Source organism: Rhinoderma darwinii, chromosome 2, assembly GCF_050947455.1.
Source record: "Rhinoderma darwinii isolate aRhiDar2 chromosome 2, aRhiDar2.hap1, whole genome shotgun sequence".
Classification (NCBI taxonomy): Eukaryota; Metazoa; Chordata; class Amphibia; order Anura; family Rhinodermatidae; genus Rhinoderma; species Rhinoderma darwinii.
This window is the reverse complement of record NC_134688.1, coordinates 258,863,012-258,884,111: the sequence shown is the minus strand read 5'-3', so window position 1 is coordinate 258,884,111 and position 21,100 is coordinate 258,863,012. Positions and strand designations below refer to the sequence as shown.

At 43.0% G+C, this 21,100-nt stretch overlaps 1 long non-coding RNA gene across 2 annotated transcripts in view; it reads right to left on the bottom strand.

The window, feature by feature from the left end:
• Nucleotides 1–2,924: 2,924 nt before the first annotated feature.
• The window catches only part of LOC142741101 (uncharacterized), a 52,581-nt gene continuing 34,405 nt past the window's right edge, over nt 2,925–21,100 (bottom strand). For both annotated transcript variants that reach the window (XR_012880999.1, XR_012881000.1), the window contains 2 exons: nt 4,118–4,268; nt 2,925–3,110 (listed from right to left, as the gene is read on the bottom strand). This is a non-coding gene — a long non-coding RNA (uncharacterized LOC142741101). The remainder of the gene's footprint in view (nt 3,111–4,117; nt 4,269–21,100) is intronic.

Here is a 21,100-nt window from a genome sequence, read left to right as displayed (position 1 = left end):
ATGCAGCTTTGTCACTGCCCCTTTATCGCTGCCCTTTAGTTCATTTTCATTCATTCTGTCAGTGTAGCTCAACCATTATCAGAACTTGTAAGCCACTCTGCAAGACTTGTAGGGTTACAAACTTGACCTAGCTCTCTATGGAGTAAGTAAAACTGAAAAACCATTCACGTACGTATGGACAACATTCTTCTTTATTGTCTGTGCCAATTATACTGCATTAGAAAAGGGCAGAGGATACCTATGAACAGTATTTGGGCTGCTTGTTCTCAAACAGCAAATTTGCTGAGTGCATAGGGCACTTTCCTTATGGCTCTCTAGCAAGTCCCCAAACGGCTTGTCAATTTCTCTGGTGGATTGTCATCATATGCACCTTAAATAGGTAAAACTTCAATACGTCCATAAGGGGTTAAAGGGAAAGTTAGCCGTCACATAATTTTGAAATGACAACCGTCTCTTATTTCAGAAAACTGACAGGACAGCAGTGGTGATTGGACTAGGAATATAATATGTTAGTTGCACCTTATTATATGTTGCTGCCACATTGGAAGGTGCCAAGGTTTGTGCAGCTGCCAACCAGGGTTGGACTGACCCGCCGGAGTACCATACGGTCGTCCGGTGGGCCCAGACTCTGACGCAGCGCGATTAACAAATCACCTATTAGACATTATTGATGATATGTACAAAGATAACAAGTGGATGTGCACATATTCTGTAGAGATGGTGGGTGGGCCTTTAGAATCATTCCCTATGGTGGGCCCAACGCTGCTGCCAACTGACATCTGTGTGAGATAAGGCCTAGTGCACACTTCAGACTTTTTCTTCAGGGTGCTAGCCGTTTTTCTGACGGCTGGCACCCTGACCCATTCATTTCAATGGGGCCATGCACACTTCAGTTTTTTTGACAGTCCTGTTGCTCTGTTCCGACAAAAGTAGAGCATGTCCTACTTTGGTCCGAGATTCCGTAACTGTGAGGCCCATGCAAGTCAATGGGGCCGTCAAAAAACTGATGGCACACAGAAGGCATCCGTGTGCCGTCCGTGTGTCACGGAACCGTTGCCTAGCAACGGCCGGGCGGGCAGAAGTACATTACAGATATATTACACTAATCGGCAGCCACTTGTCTCTATCCAGAAGAGAGAAGAGACTGCTGATACAAAAAAAATAAAAAGCAGTACATACGTACCCCGGTCATTGTCTTGGTGACGAGTCCCTCTTCTTACTCCAGTCCGACCCTCCTGTATGACGCGGCAGTCCATGTGGCCGCTGCAGCCTGTGATTGGCTGCAGAGGCGGTCACGTGGGATGAGGCGTCATCCCTGGAGGCTGGCCTTCTGACCTCATCCAGACTTGCGTGACCGCCACTACGGCCTGTGATTGGCTGCAGCGGTGACATGGGATGAAATGTCATCCCAGGAGGCCGGACAGTAGGAAAATGCAGGGAGTTCTGGGTAAGTATGAACTTGTTTTTTTATTTTTTATTTCATTAAAATTGTATTTTGCGAGTGCCGAGCATGGTCATTCTTCAGTGCTAGTCACTGTCCAGGGTGCTGATAGAGTTACCGCCGATCAGTGCAGCCCATTAACTCTTTCAGCACCCTGTACAGTGACTAGTGCTGAACAACCCTGCTCTTTCAGCACCCTGGACAGTACCATGCTCGGAAACGGAAACACGGAGTGCACACGGAAATCACACGGACGCTAAAACGGGCACACGGATCCGTCAAAACTGGCCGTGAAAACGGTGATGGATGTGTGCACGAGGCCTAAGTAATCATCATGCGGCTGTATCGTGGAAATAACATAGCTACAATGTAGAGAATATGCAGTAACCACAAATAACAGGAAGCACAAAGCCTACAATGTAAAGGTCACTATGTAATAGCCAATTTTTCATTCTTGACTAGATGTTGTTAAACCAGTGGGCAATAAGTATGCCCATTATAAACCCTCCTGAACTAGAATTTGGAAAGACTGCAAACTGCTTCTGCATGACATTGTAATGTGAGGGAATTCCTGCCAATCTACAGGCTCTCAGCAAATCATTTTAGATGAAAGTCCTTACAGCGATGATGACACTCCAATGACTGTCAGCATTTCCCTCACATTATACCACCCACCTGACCAGTTTACAGATATGCAGTATCAATGTATATCTCCCAAACTCTACTTCATGAGGGCACATGTTTAACCCTTTATGGCCATCCTGAAAGTGATTGCCCTTTTGAAAGTGTATAAGTCCCATGACAGTCTCACTTTAATGCAAGGATGCCCTCTTTTGTTACCATAGCAACCGATATTTTACATGGCCTTTTAAAAGAGAAACAATTTTCTAAGTCAATAACTTTCATCCTACGTGACATTTTCCCTGCCAAATACAGTAAAGGAGATGTAGCCTTATCACTAGTTTTGTTCATGCAGTTTCATGAGGGGTCCAGCTACACATTCCACATAAATTCGGGATATATGGATTCAGTAGCGCAGACATTTATCCCCCATTCATTTATTAATTATCATTCAGCAGTGCTTGATTTTAATTATAGTATACGGCGCTCCTGCTCTTCACTTATATTCTGGCAAACAAACTGCTGCTATGTGTGAATTCAGTCCACAAATACACAGAGCTTGCTTGTCAATCATTCTTTTCATCCGAGTGTATCTGCTTTTTTGCATGACTCCACGTTTGGCTCTATCAGTGCTCTTCTAGTTTCCTCTTCTATTCCTGTAAGCGTGTCAATTTTTTTTTTATTATCAACCACAGTTTCACTAACAAAACTGAGTACCTTGTGTTACCATGACATCCACATTTCTCCGAGTGCCTGAGAAGTACTTTTGAAACACAGGGAATGTTGTAGCAGAGCAGATGGCTATGAGAAAATCCAAACACTAAGAGAATTTTAAGGGTTTTAATAAACCTTTTGTGAACAGAAATTGCAGAAAGATGTGAAGCAGGTTAGTAAAAAATGCATCATGTAAAAAGAAAGATTATATTAATATTAAGGGAATCTTATGGTTAATGTAATTGAATTTTAAACCCTGTTTGCAGTAAAAATAGGGTAGAGCATCTCCAAGCTGCTTTAAACACCAGACTCCTCTTCTACCGCAGACATCCCTCTAAAAGAAAATAAATAGCTCTCATTAATACATATTAAATCCAAATGAATCCGCTGTGTCAGACTGAGAAACGGATTCATCTGGGGACAGGCTAAGTACAGCCTGTAGAAAGAATATGCAAGACTTTACAATGTAGAAAAAAAAAGATCGATCAAAACATATTTTGAGGAACATTAATAAACAGTGCTTATTTGGCAGCAAGGAAAATTACACAATTTTCACGTTGCAGGCAAGTTAGGAAGGACTCATTTTAAAGGCCAGGACCACCTTCACAACCATATTGCTACAGCGCATCTAAAATGTAAAATAAAGCAACTTTTCCAATATTGCTAATTAAAAATCTCCTATTGTTTTGTGTCTACATTTCCTATTCAGACGTATGTCTCTATGGTAACAGACTACAAACAAACCCTGTGTAGTTTGATCATGCAGTCATATTGCAATCCATCTTTCCACTACTTTTTTCTGAACTACCAAATGTATGTTAGCGAGGAGTATGGCACAGATAGAAGGGGTATGACTGCAAGATAAGACTTCACAAGGTTTGTTTGTAGTCTGTTATCAACAGTGGCGGTTTAAGTAGTCCATAGGCCCTGGGCTGTTACCCAGACTTGGGCCCCCCTTCTCCACCGCCACCCTGCCATAACGTAACTATTGTTAACGCAACCTTTTTGTGCAAGCATTAACAAATGGGTGTTACGATTCCCCTTGTCAAAGGGCTGTGTCCCTACATACTGACAGTATCACACTGTGCAGAGACACATCCTTCTTACAAGGGGAATGGTAATACCCATTTGTCTATCAGTCCTGGACTGCACAAAGACTTTTGTGAAATCCAAGTATTTCCTATAATAAACATAGTTAGTTAGTACGGTTGGAAAAAGACACATGTCCATCAAGTTCAACCTAGGGATGGGAAAAGGGAAGGGACAAATTGGAAAAGGGAAAGGAAAAATTGGAAAAGGGAAGGGAGAGGTGATAGATTCTCTATAAATCCAGTGACTCACAGGTGACGACTTCTCAGATTCTAGTAGTTTTTCCCCTCTTTTCTTCTCCATCCGGTCCAGACTTCATGACGATTTCTCCCGGCCATGACCCATTTCTGCCGAATTTTCCACTCAGACGTCTTAGGCTCCTCACTTTCTAACATTTCCACACCTATAAATAAAGTTAAAATTATCATGGTGCCACACACTGCACCTCTAAAGATAATAGCACCATCGCCCCTCAATAAAATAGTACCAAACACTGTGTCCCTGAATATAATGGTGTCAAACACTGTAAAGTAAAGCACCACATACACACAGCACCCTGTAGATAGCGTCACACACAGCCCCTGTAGATAACACCACACACATGGGGAGTCTTCCCAGCGGCCTATAGTTTTCATTTATATCTGCATCCTCAGGATGCAGATACAAGTCAATGTGGCTGTCGCTAGCATCGGGGCCCCAAAAATGTTATGGGCTGGGCGGCGCAAGCCCCATCAGGCCCCGTAGCAGCATTGGGCCCTAAGAGGATGGGGGTCCTAAGCAATTTTCCAGCCCCTAACTAATACCAGCTGCCCAAACCGCCCTTATGATGATCCACCACTGGTTATCAAGGAGACACAGGTCTGCATAGCAGATGTAAAACAATAGGATATTTTTGAATAAGGCTACTTGTAAAGTTTCTTCATTTTTCATTTCAGATGCATTGAAGCAATAAAAAAAAATTCTTGGAAAGGTAGACCTAAACCTTTAACTACCCTGTGGTAGGTGAAAGGGATCATCCCAAATTCAAAAGTAATTCAAGACGTTACACCATAAAAACAAAAAGAAATCTATCATAGTAATATAAGACATTTTTCACACGGAATTCATAACATTCCCAAAAATGTGAATTTTAATTTGATGTACGCACTATGACAGGAATTTATCAACCTTTCTACACCACTTTTCTGGCGTAGAAAAGTCACAAAATTGCTTCTTTAAGCCGCCCTTGCCACTTTTATGGAAAATGGGTGTGGCTTTGAAAAAGGATGAGAGGTCACATCGGGCCGACAAATTTATTTACATTTACGCCAGAAAACTTGTGTAAATTACAGTGAAAATCGACGCCAACTCTGTGGGGCGTAGCAAGGTAGATGCCCATGCTGGGCCTCGTACATTGCCCTCTCCCAATCGGGCCAACCCCACTACTCAAAAAATGATTAAAAATACATTTAAATGAATGCTAACATCACTGCTCCTCTTCTCGTCTCCGGATTCCCTCCGCATGGCGGGAAAGCGTCACGATGTTGTATGTGACGCAGCACTGATGACATTGAGTGCTGCATCGCATATAAGACCCTAACACTGCTCGGCATCAGGATCTTGTATGATCTGTGCGGCACGCTGAGGGGACCTGAAGTGGAGAAGAGGGGGGAATGGATAGTGGAGACAGGAGACGATGGGGGAAATGGATGGCACGCAGCTGGCCAACAGATGCGACACATTTATTAAGAGGCGTTTGGGACATTTTAAATATGATGGTGTATATGGAATAATAATACCTGGTGCCCTCCAGTTGTGCCCCTGGATCCGCCCTTTTAGGGTCCCCTCTGTGTTGTCCCAAAATGGCTGCAGCGCTTCTTAGACTGAGTCTGAGACGCTTCCACTGTTTTCGGATTGGCCAGAGCTGCTCACGTGAGCAGTTTTGTTCAATTCGTGCAGAGAGTGTATTAGATTCAGTCTGAGAAGCGCTGTGACCAATTTGAGACAACACAGAGGGAACCCTAAAACAGCACATCCACGGTAGCATTTGAAAAGGTCAAGTAGCCGAATATTGCTATTGCTATTGATATTGAGTCCATTATCATTTGTTTTCAATAATATTGTAATTTTTCATTGACATTATCATGGATTAAATAGGTAGCGATGCTTCACGTCTATGCTCTTCATGAGCGGCTGGATGTTGCCGCATCCTGATCAGTTAGACAACATGCACAAAACGTTTATAGTGTAATTTATGTTGATCAGTGTATGCTACAAAAACTGCTTTTTTTCTGCATTTTTGTCCAAATAAAATGTTTTATAAACTAAACAAAAATGTAAATGTACCAAAAAATGGTACCTACATAAACTACAACTGCAAAAATCAAAGTCTCATACAGCTATGTCGAATAAAAAATAAAAAAAGTTATGAGCGCCAGGATGCAAAGAGGGAAAAATCAAAAAACATTTCTGTCCTCAAGGCAAAAATTGGCCCGATCCTTAAGGGTTTAAAGGATTTGTTCAAGCAGATTTGTCAGCTTAATATGCTCAAAGAATACACCAGACTAAAAGTTATGAGTGGGATGTATTCATGCATTTAACTCCCCCCCCCCCTGTTTTCACGCCAAACCTCCACCTATCCTCACAGTGATTGATGGCTGACTGATGTGTATATACATAGCGGCCTGTCAATCACCGCTTAGAGGGGTAGGGAGAGGCGGGGTGAGCCTGTTCAGAAGAGGATGCAGCTAGGGACAGCTGAGAAAGCAGTCACGTGGGTAAATCTTGTAACCACAGCCATCTTGCTTCCCACGGACATGGGGACCGCGGTTCTTTACAAAGCTGATACACAGGGGTGTTCTACTAAGCAACAGGGGTAAAGTATAAGGACATTTACAGATTCATGTGCCACAAGAAACAATGTAGGTTTTTTTTGGAAACAAAAACTTCTTTAACCGAGTTACTTTAATATAGTGGTAGAGAGAGGTTTTTTTTCCCTACATCAGATTACTGTACAGTATCTAGTGTAAAGAGTGCAAGCTCTGTGCAAACACTGAACCCAGTAGGAATTCTGGACGACTTGAGCTCAGGAGCTTTTGAAATTGTGAAGGAAGCCCTAAGCTATAATATATGCTATTGCTCAGGATCAGGACAAGACAAATGAAGCAATGTACTTACAAACTAACACTTCTATGTAGATTTAAAGCTCATGTCCACCATCACAACAACAAAAAATAATTGCACCAATGTATCTAGATGAAAAAATTAAGCAAATTTGCAAACAGTCTTCATGAAAAAATCCTACCATTTTGTGCCTACAGCTCATATGCAGATCTATGCATCTCCATGGCAACAGACAACAAACCCTGTGTAGTCTGATCCTATAGTTATACTCTCTACCTGTTCCCTACTTCTTCGGATGGCGACAAGCATGACTGCAGTATCAAATGAAGCAGGGTTTGTTTGTGTTTCTGTTGTCTATTATTATGTAAACACATAGAGCTGCACAGTAGACCCAAAATAGTAGAATATTTTTAATCAAGACCATTTACAAAGTTTAAAATTAATTTATAGATGCATTGCAACATATTTAGTTGCGATGGTGGGCATAGATTTTAAACTATATGTAAACCAATTTGAACATTCAGTTGATTCAAGAGTAACAGTCTCCTCTGCATCGCAGCACAGGGCAGAACATAAAATATTTGAGCATGTTCCTGTTCTTAATAAAAAAAAACAAAAAAACAATGGACAAGAAAAATTGATTTCTAAAATGAGGCCTAATTAAATTAATAGTGATTAAAAAGTTTGTGAGGGGAAAATACTTTTTAAAGGCAGTGTACGCTCACCAAAAATATTGCACTGCTATAAAACTATTTAATCATCATTATGTTATCACTGCAAAAATATTTTATTACTGAAACTTGATTATATCGATAAATACTGGCATCACATTTTATAACTGAGCAGTTTTAATAATGTGCTTTTAAAACTCCCTCACCTTTCCACTTTTGCTTACTAAGCTGGACTAATTAGTGATAGTGGCTGGTGAGGTGCTTGGAATGTAATTAAATAAATATATTCAAATATGTCATGTCACACGGTATGCGCAGAATACAGGATGACAAAATCCTACTTATTTTTAAAGGAACACAACTCAAGAATCCAAAGAACACCAAAAAAAGTAGTAATGCACTCATGCCCCGCACTCGGCATAACACATTGTATCAGTTATGACTAGAGTGGTCAATTATGCCCCTTGTGCACTAAGCGGAATTGTTTACATACACAAAGAAAGGAGTCATATACTATTACCAGTACTTCAAAAAGTAATCATATATCATATAGAGGGAGTGACCCCTCACACTTCAAAAAAGAAAGTATTTTCTAAGAATAAATGTATAGACAATTATGAATAAAATAGCTTACCCATACTGATCATGTGTCTTGTATGCCCAGGAGGTGTCCTGATGCGCCTTTCTCGTGGTTAGCTTTATCAAGGGCCCCTTGTGCACTAAGCGGAATTGTTGCAGATTTCTGGTCCAAATTTATTGGCAGTTAATCCGCCACGGAAGACTGCTGCAGGCAAGTGGATGTCAATAAAAAATGGCATTCATCTGCTGCTGAACATTTTCAAATCTACAGCATGCTCATTCTGTTCTGGATGTTCACTGTGTATTTCACCCTTTCCAATGTAGGTGGGGTAAAATCTGCATCACAATACACAACAAATGGCATCCTGCACACAGTGGCGGATTACGTAGACCATAGGCCCTGGGCTGTTACCCAAACTTGGGTCCCCCTTCTCCACCGCTGCCATGCCGTAACTATTGTTAACACTACTTTTTTGTGCAAGCATTAACAATTGGGTGTTACGATTCCCCTTGTCACAGGGCTGTGTCCCTACATACTGACAGTCTCCAACCATCGCTGACAGTATCATACTGTGCAGGGACACATCCTCCTGACAAGTGGAATGATAACATGCATTTGTCTATCAGTCCTGGACTGCACAAAGACGTTTTGTGGAATACAAGGATTTCTTATAATAAACATGTCAGGTGACAGATTCCCTATAAATCTAGTGACTCACAGGTGACGATGTCTCAGATTCTAGTAGTATTTTCCACTTTTCTTCTCCATCCGGTCCACTTCTCTCGGCCATGACCCACATTTCTGCAGAATGTGGCACTCGGATGTCTGCGGCTCCTCAGTTTTCCAAGATTTCCACACCTATAAACGAAGATAAAATGATCATGGTGCCACATGCTGTGCCCCTAATTATAAAAGCACCATACACTGCACCTCTAATTATAATAACACCATACACTGCGCCCCTCAATAAAATAGTACCAAACACTGTGCCCCTGAATATAATTGTGTCAAACACTGTAACATAAAGCACCACATACACAGTGCCACCTGTACATAGCACCACCCCTGTAGATAACACCACATACAGCCCCCTGTAGATACCGCCACACACAGCCCCTGTAGATAGCATCACACATCCCCTAGAGATAGCACCACATCCCCTGTAGGTAGCGCCACCCCCTGTAGATAGCATCACACACACCACCTGTAGAAAGCGCCACACAGCCTCCTTGTAGATAGCGCCACACACACCCCTGTAGATAGCACCACAAAGCCCACCTGTAGATAGCGCCACACACACCCCCTGTAGATAGCATCACACACATCCCCCTGTAGATAGCTCCAGCCACAGCCCCCAGTAGATAGTGCCACACACAGCCCCCTGTCGATAATGCCACACGCAGCCCCCCTGTAGATAGCTCTACACAGCTCCCCTGTAGATAGCTCTACACACAGCCCCCTATAGATAGTGCCACACACAGCCCCCTGTAGATAGCACCACACACAGCCCCCTGTAGATAGCGACACACACAGCCCCCTGTAGATAGCACCACACACAGCCCCCTGTAGATAGCGACACACACAGCCCCCTGTAGATAGTGTCCCTCATAGAGCCTCCTGTAGACAATGCTCCTCATGGAGCCCCCTGTAGACAGTGCCCCTGTAGACAGTACCCCCATACATAGTGCCCCCTATAGAGCCTCATGTAGATAGTGCCCCCATAGAGCATCTTGTAGATACTGCTCCCCAAAGAACACCCTGTAGATAGTGCTCACCATAGAGCCCCTGTAGATAAGCACCCCATAGAGCACCCGGAAATAATACCCCCCATAGAGCCCCCTGAAGATAGTGCGCTAAATAGATAGTGGCCTCCATAGATCGACCTGTAGATGCTAACCCCCCGGAGTCCCCCTGTATATAGAGCCCTGTATATAAAGCCCCCCTGTAGATAATGCTACTCACACTGGTAACTGAAAATACCCCAAAACTTTACATACTCACCTAATCCCGTTCCTGCGCTGTCCTCTAGCAACGCAGGTCTGGTCTCTTCTGACCAAGTCTGCTTGGTCAAAAAGTAAAACCACACCCAGTTGTCTATTAAGAAAGTCATTAGCATAAATCGAAAGAAAAACTACTGCTGTGATCTATATTACAGCACCAATCATATTATGTAGGCGATAGGGCACTTATAATTTGGTGACAGAGTCTCTTTAAATGGCACAGATTTTCACTGCAGATTTCATTCATTGCAATGCAATAAGTGAAATTCGCAAAGATTTGTTTGTGGATTTTGGTAATAATTTTTAGTCTGGTTCCTCAGTGTAATCTTTACTCAATGTGTGAACCTAGTCCTAGGCCACTTTCATAGGGCAGTATTGTGATCAATATTTTGCATCATTATCTGTAAGCCAAAACCAGAAGAGGATTCAAAACACAGAAGAGGTGCAAATCTTTCCATTATAGTGGTTTATTTTTCACTTTTGTTTCTGGCTTACTAATGCTGATGTAAAATACTGACCAAAATACTGCCACGTGAATGAGGCCATATAGCTATGTTACTACACCCTAGCTAAATTATCTTGCTAAACTACTTATTTTGTTGGGGGGCCTAGACCACTGCTTCTATATTAATTATACTTAGCTTCCTCGCTCCTCTTCAGTCAGTATAAGAGTCTGATCTGGGGTCCGATTCGTTTGGGAGGTTTAGGGGGTGTGATAAGGGGAATGTTTAATTTATGGGATCTGGATGGGGTCTAAATAATTTAGGGAGTCTGATCTGGGGTCTGCTTCATTTATGGGGTCTGGCTGGGGGTGTAAATACTTTAGCGGGTTTAATCTGGGCTCTGATTTGTTAAAGGGTTGTAATCTGAGGTATGCTTAATTAAAATTTTCATTTGATCTGGGGTCTGATTAATTTACAGGGTCTGATCTGGGTTTTAAATAGTTTTGGGGGTCTAATTAATTTAGGGGTCTGGACTGGGGTCTGCATTGATTTATGTTGTAACAGTGGCTGAGGATGGGCTGCAGAAGGAAGAGGCCAAAAATGTCTTAGCAGAAAACTCTGCAGTGGTCAGGAGAAGTCATCATGGACGTCTGGGCTGGAAGAAGAAGAAAAGGAAATAGAACGTCTACAATCAGAGAAGACGTCACCTGTAAGTCACTGGATTTATAGAGGAGTAGTCGATTCTACACTAATCAAACTTTTGGGATTAATCCTGACTTAGTGGATACCACTTCCTCTAGGCAACTGATGGCGTGCAATTAGCCTCGATGGAGGATACATAGCTGTCATTATTTCTCAATGAAAGCTGTCCCTGCCTTGTACACTCACAACCGACTTGTGAATCAGCAATTATGATCTGGGACAGTACATATCTTTCATGGCCTACAGAGCCAATGTTTTGCATGGCAGTGGTGACGATGCACCACCGCAACAAGTCATTTAGGTCTGGTACCGACACCAGACGTTTATCCACCTCCACCTTCAAAGGACATCCACACATACCCAACAGCAACAGGGTAAAGCATTTCTTCAACTCCCCCTCACTCCTTTTATATGTGTTAGCTGACACACTGCCATGCTGTCATACACCTGATGAGGCTGGGCGATAGAAGCCACACAGCAGGTCAGTTGCTGTTGTGCATCGAGCAGTAAATTTCCTGCTGAATGTCTACCCGTTAACTTCAACTGGGCAACGTAGTCAGTTACAATTGCAGGAACTCTGTGGCTGCACTGGATTTTTGGAATATAACATATTCTCCCTGCATGGCGCATGTCATAAATTCGGTGGTCCAATATTTTTTTTAATGTATTGTGGCTTGAAGAAGGTGAATTTCAGCCATTCTAATGTGTCTAAGAATGCTCTCCTGGACTTCCAGCGATATAATATTCTGCCTTTACACCGCTTGATCTAAAAACATTCCAATTTGCTGGAATTTCACCTTTCATATTCTGGACCATCTGTATGAGATGCGCAAAATAGGTCAATGATTACTAATGCAGGGAACATGTGCTATTTTGAGATCAGGTATTGGCAGCTCATCAGTGATGCGTGCCACCTACTCAGGCCCTTCGAAGAGGCAACCAAATTTGTGAGTAGAGACAACAGCGGCATCAACGATGTTGTCTTCCTGATATTTATATTGGAGCAAACAGGACGAAGTGGAGGATGAGAAGCTAGGCCTTGAGGAAGTGGAGGAAGAGGAGGATTTAGTGGTGGAGAGGGACATGGAGATTTCACAGGCACAAATAGGGGACAAGGCTGGCACTCATTGTGGTAGTCATGATGATGACGATAATGATGATGATGGCGACGCTGGCCATGACCAATCGCAGTGCGGGGTGGAGAACAAAATAACAGGGTCCTCAAGCACGCTGGCGAGCATAGAAAGCTGCATGCTTGGTTTCTTACATGCTGACAAGCATATTGTTAGGAAACGTCTGTCCGTTTAGGATTACCATGACTACTAGTCTAGCTTCTGGGCGGTTTTGGTTTTAGTTGTTCAGCCAATCCCTTCTCTCTGTCTTTCTTCCTAACCAGGCTGTATGGGTCTCATATCTTCCATTAGCGGAATTTGCTATAAATAATTGTCAACACGTTTCTCTTGATACCTCGCAGCTTTTCTGTAATTACGGTTTTCATCCTCGTTTTGGTTCATTTTCCGCCTCTTCGATAACCCTGAGGTAGAAGTTGAATCAAATAAACTGTGCATAGTTTGGGCTCAGGTTCAAGTGAACCTGAAGAACTCCCAAGTTATTCAAAAGAAAAATGTTGACAAAAAATGTACTGTGGGTCCTGTAATTTGAATTTGGTCAAAATGTGTGGCTTTCTACTAAAAATCTGCAACTGAAAGTACCGTCTCGTAAATTTGCTCCTATGTTTATTGGGCCATATGAAACTGTTAAAGTTATTAACCCTGTGTCTTTTCGTCTGGCTCTTCCTCCTTCTTTTAAAATGTATAATGTTTTTCACAAATCCCTCCTTAAATTTTTTTTTCCACCATCTAATCCACTCAAGAAACCTCCTCCTCCAGTTCAGGTAGAAGGAGATATGGAATTTGAGGCCCAGCGAATTGTGGTTTCCGTAAGGGTAAGGGGCACACTCCAGTACTTGGTGCACTGGAAGGTGTATTGACCAGAAGAACGAACTTGGGTTCCTGCTTTTTCAGTACATGTTAATCTTTTAGTTAAAATCTTTGACGTTTCCTTTAAAACCTAGGCCGAAGTTTAAGGGTCCGCAGTAATGGGATGGCAGCTGGCCAAACTACAGTGTACCAAGTGAATATTTGTATATTCCAAGCACAAGGGTACCTGTGATAGTCCAGACAGTAGCAAAAGCTAGGCACAGGTGGGATCTTGATGGCAGGTAATGCATACGAGACAGATGACACCAGACGTGGTGTAACACAACAGATGTGGCTGATGGCAGAACTCAACTCCGACACTATAGCGGGCAAAGGAACAACTACAACACCGGATACAGGAAACAAGTAGCAGGGCATGGGAACGACGGGAACAGGATAACACTAAGGGACCATTTGCAAGACTAAAGGAGGTATACGAACAATGCTCAGGCAAGGAGTAAAAGGGCAGAGCCCTTCTTATAGTCCAGGACGATCATGGGCTAATTAATGATGTTTTACATGTGCGCGCACTGGCTCGTTAAGGCCGGGTGCGAGCATGCGCACACACCCTACAGGACACCGCAGAGTAGAATGGAAGTGAGCGCATGGCTGCGGCCATCAAGGGGTGAGTAAACCTGACGGTCCGCGGCCATGGATGTTACACTGTCTGTCTTCCTATCAGGTGTAAGGGTGGAGTACTTAAACCTGGGTTGCTTCTGTGTTCTTTGCTTGTGATTTTCCTTGCTGCATCTGTTTGCTCAAGCTTCTGACTAAACCCTGTACCTTTGATTATTTGGACTTTTGGGAACTGGACCTTGGCTCATCTCTGCATTACCCTTTGCTTACGGATTTGGACTTTCTGCTCCTGGCTAGTACTGACCTCTGCTATTTCTCACATCCCCTAGATTTGTGATTTGGACTTTCTGTTTACCCTCTGGCTGTCTTGTTACCTGTCTGGTATTGCCTGCATTGCACCTTTTATCCAACACCGAACTCTGTTAAAACAACCTGGGTTCTATGCAGCATAAACCATCCTGCCTTGCGGTGGGCTCTGGTGGAAAACCATGGTAGCCTTAGACACTGGGGCTGCAGATTTATTTGCACGCTCAGTCCCGACAGTGTCCAGCAGCCGTTAGGGAATTGCTCACATAGCAATTCCATAAAACTTCCACCCTGGGAATTGCTCAACCAGTGATTTCATAACACGTATTGTTAACATCAAGCAAAGGGATGACTATTAGACAGCCATGCAATTAAACCCTCGCTATGAAAGCAAAATGGGGGCTTTTTTATCTGCTTCTGAAAGAGAGGTAAAATTGGCAAATTACCAGGAAATGCTACATATCCAGCTTGCTGTAGCTGTCACCGGCCACATGTCTGATCTGATGGCCCCTCTTCGATGCCCGGTGAGTCGCTACTCCAATGCCTCTGCCAGCGCTACTGCTACAACAAGTGGCAGAAGCAGCAGCACCACCAGAAGAAGCCCATACGGTTTGACAGTATTTGTCAGAACATGTTGTCAAAACATGCACACACGTCAGTATTTTGCTTCAGTATTTGGAAACCAAAACCAGGAGCGGGTCCAAAACACAAAAGAGGTGCACATCTTTCCATAGGTTTTCTTTGTTTATGTTCCACTACTGGTTTTGGCTTCCAAATACTGAAGCAAAATACTGACCAGAATACTGATGTGTGCATGAGGCCTAACAGTTTTTTTTATCTGTCATGTCAACCTGACGCATATCAGCACATGGATATACATTGCCTGAACAACCAGGTCAAGTCATACCTGGACTGGGTCTTTTCTATGGCAGATACCCTGAGCCCTAACCACATGGATGTTGACCAACAGATTGGACCAGTGGTAGGAACTGGCCCAGTTTGCCATTCAGGTACGGTCTTGTCCACCCTCCAGTGTACTGTCAGAGACGGTATTCAGTGTGGCAGGTGGAATTTTCATACCGAAGTGGACAAAACTGTCCTCCACAGGTGTGAAAAACATTACATTTGTGAAAATGAATAGGGCATGGATCCATAAATGTTTTTACACACTTTTGCCTGATGAAAAGTAATAGATCTGATATTGCAGATAGTGAGGAGTGTCCCAATTATGCCACTGCAGCTGTCTGCCTGTCCATCAGGTTCCATACTGTAATGCTACTGCTCTTGCTGCCATTGCTTAAAGAGGCTCTGTCACCAGATTTTGCAAGCCCTATCTGCTATTGCAGCAGATAGGCGCTGCAATGTAGATTACAGTAACATTTTTATTTTTAAAAAACGAGCATTTTTGGCCAAGTTATGACCATTTTCGTATTTATGCAAATGAGGCTTGCAAAAGTACAACTGGGCGTGTTGAAAAGTAAAAGTACAACTGGGCGTGTATTGTGTGCGTACATCGGGGCGTGTTTACTACTTTTACTAGCTGGGCGTTGTGTATAGAAGTATCATCCACTTCTCTTCACAACGCCCAGCTTCTGGCAGTGCAGACACAGCCGTGTTCTCGAGAGATCACGCTGTGACGTCACTCACAGGTCCTGCATCGTGTCAGACGAGCGAGGACACCGGCACCAGAGGCTACAGATGATTCTGCAGCAGCATCGGCGTTTGCAGGTAAGTCGATGTAGCTACTTACCTGCAAATGCTGATGCTGCTGCAGAATCAACTGTAGCCTCTGGTGCCGACACGATGCAGGACCTGTGAGTGACGTCACAGATCTGCACTGCCAGAAGCTGGGCGTTCTGAAGAGAAGTGGATGATACTTCTCATCAGAGCGCCCAGCTAGTAAAAGTAGTAAACACGCCCCGATGTACGCACATAATACACGCCCAGTTGTACTTTTACTTTTCAACACGCCCAGTTGTACTTTTGCAAGCCTCATTTGCATAAATACGAAAATGGTCATAACTTGGCCAAAAATGCTCGTTTTTGTAAAAATAAAAACGTTACTGTAATCTACATTGCAGCGCCTATCTGCTGCAATAGCAGATAGGGGTTGCAAAATCTGGTGACAGAGCCTCTTTAAGCTACTACTCCCCTTGTTGCCGCTGCCCTAAGCAGCCGCATATCACTTGCATTGTCCATCATGTTCCATACTCCTACTGCCCTAAACATCTGCACACCTCCTCCCTAGTCCATTACCAAAAAAGGGCATATGTTTTTTTTGGGCTTTTTAGAAAGCCATTGCTTCTTCACTTTCCTAGATAATCCGGCACACTGTCACTATTACATGTAGTTGCGGCAATGAAAGTGGTGGATAATATATATGCATATATTTTATTTTTATTTATTTTTCTCTTTAAAATACCACCAAACCTGTTGCTTTTTCCCAAAAAGGAATCATTTTTGGACCGTTTTTTTAAAAAGCCATTGCTTCTTCCGATACCAGATTGTGTGTATAAACACCTGCAGGCATCTGCCCCAATAGAGATAGTTTTTGTACCGTTTTTTTATTTAAAATAAACATAAAAAATCTGACAGTGCGGTGTGTTTTTAAATAGGTTCTTACTATCTGTTTACCCATAGCCATATATGCTGCTGTCACTTTGACATTACTTATGCTGTCTTAGTGTTAAAGAGCTTGAAAGGGGTTTGATACAGCCCTAGACAACTTCAGAGTGTCATACATGACTTTTCAAGGCAATCGGGGCACTTTAAGTTTGTGACTAATTTATTCGGACCGAATCGAATCTGACGTCCAGTTTTACAGAATTCGCCCCAAAGCGAATTTCTGGAAATTTGCTTATCTCTATAGAGGAGCTGTCACATCTCCTGACATCTCTACTGTCTGTTATTGTAAATTCTTGTATTCCCCATGAGATAACTATTCTGTAGCATCTTTACTGAGAAATCTGACTTGTGACGTTTCTCTGTTATTCCTCCTGAAAATGTATGAATAAGGCCTGGCCTACATGGAGACTTTTTGTAATGCAAATAATTGATTTTAACTGGGGAGCTGCAGCTGCAGTACGAGGCAATACATTGAGTTGCATGCAATCTTGTAGACTGAAGCTGTCAATCAGTAGTGCTACAAAAAGTCTCCGTATTGGCCAGACCTAATTGACAACTGACTGTATCCATTCCTTGACAATAGGATGTGTCCCTTCACAGTGTGATACTGTTAGCAAGGATTGAACAGTGTCATAATGTATAGGGATACAGCCCTTTGACAACAGAATGGTAACACCCAGTTGTCAATTTATGTATATATTTCTAAGGGTAAGATCACACGGAGCAGCCTTGACACAGTCGAGACGCAGCCAACAACCGCACCAGCACTTTATTCTGCGGGTCAATACGATTATGGCAATATCAAATATATATAGTTATTTTTCAGATGTTTTACTACTATTACAAAGAAAAAACTAACCGTTAAGAATAAAATTTGTTTTGTATCGCCATATTCTAAGAGCCATAACTTTTTTATTTTTCTGTTAAATAAGCCCCATACTGCTCAATTATCAGGGAGCGAGCTGTAGTTTCTATTGGTATCATTGTAAAATTTGCCCGTTGGATTCCCAGGCCGTGGTCCTCAGGATAGTCACCAATACCTGGTCAGTGCGGTAAAACAGATCTGGGTCACTAACAGGCAGTCAGCCCGTCTTTTAGTGGCCCTCCTCTGTCCTTCACACAGGTAGAAGTGAGAGTTGCAATGCAGCCCCCACTTCAATCTTCTCTAGTTTGCGCTAGATCTTGAAGATTTTTTGCTTTAAAATATAAACAAGATTGCGACTTTAGCCACGACCTATCCTAAACTAGAGCCTTTCCTATGCTCCCTCTGCAGTCACGCTGCTGCCCTTAGCTGTGCTCGTTCAAAACAGTATTGGCCTATCCCTGTTGAACAAACACAGCTTGGGATAATCAGTGGGGTTCCGGGGTGAAGGCTTTAGATAGACCAATAGGGTACCTAAAAGTACCCCATATGTAGTATTCGCACATCACCTATTGATTTTTCAGAGGCAAATAATTTCCGTCATTGCTATTCTTACATCTAGTTAGACACACTGCTGCCCGAGCTGTGCCCGTTCAAAACAGTGCTGTCCCTGTTGAACGAACACAGCTCGGGATAATCATGGGGGGGGGGGGGGGAGTGAAGGCTCTAGATAGACTAATAGGGTATATAAAAGTACCAAAGTCCATATGTAGCATTTGCATGTTGCTTATCGATTTTTCACAGACTAATCCAAATTCTCATCATTGCTACTTTTATATTTAGGCTATTAACTTCAATGCAATCTGACTCCTCATGACTCCTGAGTACTAAAGTAAATTTTTTGTGCAGTGTATTAAACCCTGTGCCCCTATAGGTATCAGATAGTAGAAGGAATAGAGCTAGTGTCAGATGAGATGATGCCAGAATATTATTTTAAACCCCTACAATTATGGTGCCACGTGTCTCAATGCAGAGAAGAGCCATTGATCATTTTTCTAACATTACAGTACTGATCTGGCAAGTAATTGCCATGTGAGAAAGACAGCGCAGACTGTTCCAAATATTAGAGAAACCATTAACCTACTTTTATGTCTTTTTCTTCTTTATACCTTATATATTTCTTCTTTTAATAGTAATTTTTGAAGTGCATTTTAAAATTTTATTTTATGCACCTGGTGTGAAAAGGATGAGATCACTTCAAAGACAGTGCAAAAAACCTTCATTACATTGGAAAGCATTAACAAATCTTTTAACCCAATGGCTACAGCTATGCACATAAACTCTAATGAGTTATTTGTGACATCAAGAAACATGTCAAATAAAATGTCAAGCAGCACTCCAAGTTTATTCAACCTTCCTGTTAATAGGATGTACGCATTATTTATGGTCAGTCAATATACAAGCAAGAGGAAGGCAACAGCATCCATTGAAGATTATTGAAGAAACCACTATTTACCCAACTAAGAGGTACAAAAAATGTATGCTTGATGAATAGACTAAAATATATATGATTTTATACTAAGATTGGATAGATAGATAGATAGATAGATATATAGGTAGATAGATAGATACAGTGGCGTAACTACCTCTCATGCCGCGAACCCCGTAGCAGCCACTATGTTTGCTACAGCAGTTATGACGCCACAATCAATAGTATCTGCGTCCTTCGGACATAAATACTATTGAACACTATGGCAGAGCAGGGAGGTATCTCCCCGGTCTGCCATCTACAAGGCTACAGGCTAGGGACTGGATCCCTGTGCAGGCCGACATGATGACGTCACTGGATCACGCCACCCTATGCAAGGATCCCGTTGGCTTTATGCAGCAGCTTCATTAGACATGGGAACAGGGCCTAGGTGAGTATAATGTTTTGTTTTATTTTTTTGGGGGCACTGTCTACAAGGGGGAGGTCGGGGGCTGTAGAGCACTATCTAAAAGGGAGAGTTGGGGGCTGTATGGCACTGTCTATAAGGAGGAGATGGCGGCACATGCTACAAGGGGGAGGTGGGGGCTGTATGGCACTGTCTACAAGGGGGAAGTTGGGGGGCTGTATGGCACTGTCTACAAGCGAGAGGTGGGGGCACTGTCTACAAGAGGGAGGTAGGGGGCAGTATCTACAAAAGGGAGGTGGGAGCTGTATGGCACTATCTAAAAGGGGGAGGTGGGGCACTGTCTACAAGTATCTACAAAAGGGAGGTGGGTGGCTGTATGGCACTATCTACAAGGAGGAGGTGAGTGGCTGTATGGCACTATATAAAAGAGGGAGGTGGGGACAGAATCTACAAGAGGGAGGTGGGGGGCTCATTCTATGCGGGGCCGTGTGTCACAATCTACAAGGAGGAGGTGGGTGGCACTGTCTACAAGTTTGGAGGGACTGTATGGCCCTATCTACAGGGAGGCTGTGTGGCACTGTTAAAGGGGGTGGGGTAAGAGCGGGATTCACTGGTTAGTGTCACCCACTATTACTACCTCCTTTATTATCAGGGTCACTAGGGTTATGCCTAGTTCCCCTACCTTTTCCTTATACTAACATCGATCTAATTGCTTTTGCTGCTACTCAAGGGAATAAGACCGTATAGTAAATAAAGGTAATATTTATTAACATACAGTAATCACTCATTATAAAATACAGTAACTAATCACAGTACAGTATAAACACGGTATCACAATCCTAAATTATACCGCCACCCACTTACCTAAACATACATATGAATACAGTTACTTTACAACTCAATACACATAAGTTACTTGTAATTCTCACACGCTCACTAGCTCTGTCCCACTCCCTCCTAATATTACTTTCCCTATACACTAAGGGTTAATACGGGATAAGGAGGAACAAGGGGAATGGGTTACTGTGTACCTTGGGATGTGCAGGTCAAGGGTCACTGCAGGGTACTTAGGACAGCAAAGGTAAACAGGGTTCAGCAAGGGGTTAACTCAGGGACTGCAAGGGGTTAACTTGCACCAAGGGTTACTCAGGGAATCAAGGGTTAACTTAGGGAACACAGGGTTACTCAGGGAAGCAAGGGTTAACTCAGGGACTCTGGGACAGCAAGGGTTAACTCAGGGACTCTGGGACAGCAAGGGTTAACTCAGGGAGTCTGGGACAGCAAGGGTTAACTTAGGGACTCAAGGATTAACTTGACAGTACTCAGGGAGAGTAGGGACACTACTCAGGGGGAGCAAGGGGTTAACTCAGGGAAGCAAGGATTAAAGCAGGAGGACAGGGAGAGACAGGGTTAAGTGCAGCTATTGCTACACTTGATACTTAGCGTGACTCGTTGGTGAAGCAGAGGCAGAAGCAGGAGCCGTAGCAGGAGGCA